The sequence below is a fragment of the Chlorocebus sabaeus genome, chromosome 17 (assembly GCF_047675955.1).
Source record: "Chlorocebus sabaeus isolate Y175 chromosome 17, mChlSab1.0.hap1, whole genome shotgun sequence".
NCBI classification, from domain to species: domain Eukaryota; kingdom Metazoa; phylum Chordata; class Mammalia; order Primates; family Cercopithecidae; genus Chlorocebus; species Chlorocebus sabaeus.
In genome coordinates this window covers 12,300,463-12,306,073 of record NC_132920.1, presented here as the reverse complement: position 1 = coordinate 12,306,073, position 5,611 = coordinate 12,300,463, and positions in this window count along the sequence as shown.

Here is a 5,611-nt window from a genome sequence, read left to right as displayed (position 1 = left end):
TATTGTAATTCTTTACTGTTTCTTTGAGCTTGAATAGCCCACAAATCTCTGAGTGTTGTTTGACTCAAACCAGGAGCTACCTGGGTGAAGAAGTTAAGTGAAACCAGCATGGGTAGCCAGAGTTGCCATTTGAGTGTCTGGAATGCAAAGGGCCTCATCAGTGCTTGCTTACATAATTCATCAATTATAATTGAGAGGAGAAAATATATGAAATAGAACTACACAAGAGGAAATAAACATTCAACAGTAAATTGGTACTGGGGGAGTTCCCTATTTCACCTGTCAAAAGGCCAATTTTCCTTGAGGAATGAAATAAGGGAAAGCCCTTATCAGCTGGCAACTAATACCAAAACACTGCTTAGGTGAGTGGCATGGGATGAAGGTGTGGAGGTAAACCCTGACGTCTTCCCCACTGTATTGAGGGGTCATCTTTCAGGCCTGGTGCTGAGTGGTTGGGATTTAGTTGCCTGCTGTGGCTTCAAGGACTGTTTCTAGAGTCTTCTAGGTTTAAGGCCAGCAGTGTTGCGTGACAGCAGAAGCAGCTTCCAGTGATTTCTTGGCTTCCAGCTAATTCTCTATTTGCACTTTTGTTATGGCTACTAGTTTAAAACTCCTCCTTTGTTTATTTGTTTGTCAGTAGGTATGTGAGATGAAGTCAGCCCTCAGCCAGGCTCTGCCCTGGAGGGCTCTGCAAGGAAAGGGGTCACTTTACCTCCTTTGACTCACTGGGTGGTAAGTCTGAACTGAGGCCTTTCTTTATTCCATCTCAGATAAGCAAACAAAAAAAGAAACCTACAAATAAAGTACTTTTCAGAGCAGCAAAGACAGGAAGAATTGGCCTTCCCATCTTTGCTGCTCTGAAAATGGGTCAGTTGAAAAATCTGGGCTGTTGAAAAGGAAACAAAATCCCTGAGAACAGGACAGGTCTGCACCCCCTTCCCAGTGCAGGCGACCTTGGATGAGACTGGCACCAGCTCAAACTTCTTCCTTCGTGTGCTCGGCCAGCCTTTGAGATGTGTCCCTACCGACAGGTGTCAGAATGAGTAACCCTTAAGAAACTCAGTTGAGCAGTCTACCAAAGGGAAACCCTGGAGGTCCAGAAGATTTGCCTTCTCTTTGTAAAGTACAGTGTTTTTAAGAGCCTTGAAGGTCTGACAAAAAACCCAGCATCACTCCCTGTGGCTTGTCAAATTTCTACTCTCATGAGATAAGAGGGTCTAATGAAGAGAACAAGGGCTTTGGACTCCGCAGAGCTTTGGTTCCGTCTCTCCATGTACTAGTTTAGGTGGGCTACGGCACATGATTTAACTTCTCTTAGGCTCTCATTCATTACCTGGAAATAATACTAATGTATTAAAAATAATAATAAGTGTATTACAAGGCTACTGTGAAAAATGAATCTGAGATAATAGATGACATATACTCAGTAGAGTGGTCCAGGATAACCCTTGATCAAAGTTACACAAGGGTTACACCAGCTGGTAAATTGGTTACACCAGCTGATCACCAGCTGGTAAACTGACCCTTTCAGACTGGCCCTTCACCTCCGATGGCCTTTAACTTGCAAAAAATTCTTGGTTGGGACTTCACATGGGGCCTTCCAGAAAGGAAGCAAACCTAGCAGCCTATTAGCATATAGTGGGCCAATTTCTGTGGTTAAGTAAATAAGTTACTAAAAGCATAATACCTGCCTGGGAGCTTTCTGGTTGCTGTTTGGAATTGAAGGAGTAATATAATAATTATCATAGGAATAAATACACTAATTCAGGCAAATAAGTGAAACCTCTCAAGATTTATTATTCACTTCCAAATAACTTGATGTACCTGCAACTTTAAATATACAAAAACAAGAAGTAGAATCCACAGGCTAGAATTTTCCCTGACCTTTCTTATGGTAAATCTTATGCTTCAGATGCTAAGCATATCAGATTCTAGTATTCAACAAGTTGAAAAATGAGACATAAAACAAATATGATTTGGGGTGGGGATTATTTCTCTCAAAGACAGAATTGCTAAGGAATGATGGTTTGATACTCTGCCTCAAAGAGTTAAAGACTATTTCACAGAAAAATGTAGTAACCGGTTTTTGTTTCACCATTCACAATGTCATTCATTGAGTCATTTATTTAAAAAAGTGTTTATTCTGTTTTACGTACTGTGTAAGATGTTGGGGATACAAAGCTGAGTTAGACATGGCATTGGACGTGGCCTCAGACCTCCAGGAGCCAGCACAGCTAACAAGTCCATATGTTGCAATGGGAGAGTGGGTATCCGGATACACTATGGCCAGAGCTGAGGGGAGGGGAGCTCCCCTCTCACCAACGGCAACAGGAAAGGCTTGATCATGCACAAAAGAGCTTTTGAGTTGGTGCTTAAAGAAGGAACAGAATTTGCTATAAAGAAAAGAGAAAAAAATTTAAAATCCAAGCAGAGAGAACAGAATGAAGGTATAAAAGTGCAATAGGTGGACCAGGTATAACAATGGTAGATGAAGCATAGTGTGTGTGTGTGTGTGTGTGTGCATGCACACACACCAAGTGGGGCACAGGGTTGAGAATATGGGTAGACAGAATCCACTGTGAGAAGTTTAGAGCAAATGAAAAAAGGGAAAGACACAAGTGTAAAATGTAAGAGGAAGATGAGTCCAACAAAGGTAGGAATTTCTTTCAAGACACAAATACTTGAACATGAGGAGAGGGAGTATCTCAGAATGCAGATCATCATGCCTTGATGAACCCCAGGACCAGACAAACTGGGGTAGATTGTGGTAAATTGGTAATAAATTGTGCTGTGTACCTGCTCGGCCTTCCTTAGTCCTCTACCTACAGCTATGTGCAAACTTTTTTTTTTTTTGAGACGGAGTCTTGCTCTGTCACCCAGGCTGGAGTGCAGTGGCGTGATCTCAGCTCACTGCAATCTCTGCCTCCTGGATTCAAGCAATTCTCCTGCATCAGCCTCCTGAGTAGCTAGGATTACAGGCGCGTGTCACCACACCCGACTAATTTTTGTATTTTTAGTAGAGAGGAGTTTTATCATGTTGGCCAGGATGGTCTCGATCTCCTGACCTCATGATCCACCCACCTTTGCCTCCCAAAGTGCTGGGATCACAGGCGTAAGCCACCATGCCCTGTCCTGTGTGTAAACTTCTGAAGGTAGGGTGCAAATTTCATCGCAAGCAAAAACAACAATGTTAAAAAAAAAAAAAGTGCACCTAAAGGGGCACCCTAGTGACTCCAGTGATTGCCTGGGTGATGATGTGAGATGTTATGGAATAGGTACACACCTTTTTTTCCCACTTTGGTTTAATTATTAAAAGGATGTTTTTGTTGTATTCTTGATTTCAAGAGGCATACATGTTATGGTTCAAAATATGGAGATGGAGGCTTACAGAAGGAAATGAAACTTTCTCTGTATATTTTATACATAAAACATAGGAGATGGCTGTTTTTAATTAGCTTTCTGCTTTTGCTTTTGTGCTTCCAAATGGTTTCTCATTGAAGAGATCAGAAAGAAAAGATTCTCTTATATTTTGTTGTAATTCTTATATGTTTTTAGTTTTCATATCTAACTCTCAAGTCCATACTGATTTTGTTTTTAATGAATGGATCACCTGAGGTCGGGAGTTTGAGACCAGCCTGACCAACATGGAGAAACCCCATCTCTAACAAAAATACAAAATGAGCCGGGCGTGGTGGCACAAGCCTGTAATCCCAGTTACTCTGGAGGCTGAGGCAGGAGAATTGCTTGAACCCGGGAAGCAGAGGTTGCAGTGAGCCAAGATCGTGCCATTGCACTCCAGCCTGGGTGACAAGAGCAAAACTCTGTCTCGAAAAAAATAAAATAAAATGATCTTAGGTAAGGTAAACTCATGGCACATTTATAAGCCTTAGGCCTATTTTTCCCTTTAAGTTAATTGTTTATCCTTCCTCTTATCGGAAGTTTTGTCCATTTCCTGTTTTTGAGTTATGAACAGTAGGGCATGTGTTTCCTGGGTGGTTTTCTTGCAGTCATAATAAAGTATGTTTGTTAAAGCCATTCCTCCTGTTCCTGTTATTTCTGTCCCCCAACTGGCTAACACAGCCTAGAACTTTTGCCCCACTGGCTACCTCCTCAAGTCGGCTTGTGTTGCCAGCAGCTTAGAAATGAGAGCATAGTTTGTGGAAAGTGCCCCCATTCGGATCCCTCTGGAGGATTTTAGCAACAGCTGGGCCTCTCTGACACATTCCCATGCAGGATCTCCTGAGTACCTTGCAAACTGAGGATGGGGTGGGACTATCCCGAAAGATATCACCCACCCACTCCCATCCCTTGAGCAATGACAGGCCTTCATTCATTCTTAAGCAAAGGGTGTGCTCCAGGATACAGGGATGAATGAGATACAGTCCCTGCCCCAAGGTTCTCATTCACCCTTCTAGAATGCTTCAGAGGATCTGCCTACTTGAGCAACCTCATGGGGTGACATCATGGGAATCTGCCCAATCTCATTCCATTTACTCACTAAATATTTGTTGAGCTCCTGCTGTTTGCCAAGAACTGTGCTGGATGCTGGAATACCAAGTCTCAAGGAGCTTGTTGCTGAATGGAGGATAAATAGGCGGGGACAGTGAGATAAGAGCCCAAGTAGGTGAAAGTGTTAGACCTTAGATATTAGGAGTTTCTGGGTTATTCAGTCCAGCCTGCCAGGGGTTTATCAGCTGCATTAACAACAGCATTTCTTTTACATTCAAAGTAATAGCAAAGTCAGTGGTAATCTAGTGCACCTGAGATTCTTCAGCGTCACTCTAAACTCCCTTCAGACCCAACTTTTAGAGTTACAGAGGAAATCAGTTGGGGCGAATGAATGAATGGTTCAGAGATTTAAAAGAAGTAAGGGATGAGTAAACGATTGGGTCCACTTGCCCAGGAACTGTGACTGGCTGCTTGGTTTCCTAGCAGTCAAAGCCAACAGCCACAGCCTGGGATGGGATAACACAAGCCAAGTACCAAAATAAATTTTTTCCCTTTTATCTCAGTGACCCAAATCCATGGGCCCCGCCGATGTTTGTTTTGACTTCTTGGTTCTGAAGCCTAGGGCAGTTCTTGTGTGGCGGCTGTTTGGTTGACAAATCTTTTAATGGACAAATTAGCAAGCTCTTTATGTGCTCACCTGTTAGCAGACCACCTTCAGCCTTGCACAAAACACTGGAGAGTAGGCTGCTCCCCTCACCCCAAACTGTAACCAATCCTTGATTATTCTACAGATAAAGCCCAGAATAATCTCAGCTCCCTCTAGTCAGTTGATGGGGAAAAAAGTGTTGTGGTGAGGATTGTCCATTTTTGTATTAAGGAAGGGAAAGGAAAAATACAGGAGGGTGAAATAGAACTTACACATGTAGCTGCTTTTTAGTAACCTTCCAAGCACATTTTCTGGAGGAAATTCAAAATTAAAATGAGATTTTAAGATTTCTTTTGCAGTTTTATAGCCCCTGCCTTTTATTGTTCTGGGCCACAGCACGATGAATAATCAATAATTGGTTTTAGAACAGATCTTTGCTTCTCGCCAACCCCTTATTTTGAGATATTTTCTTCAACCCTCTTTTTTTTCCCATCAACTGACTTCAGTGCTGGCTGC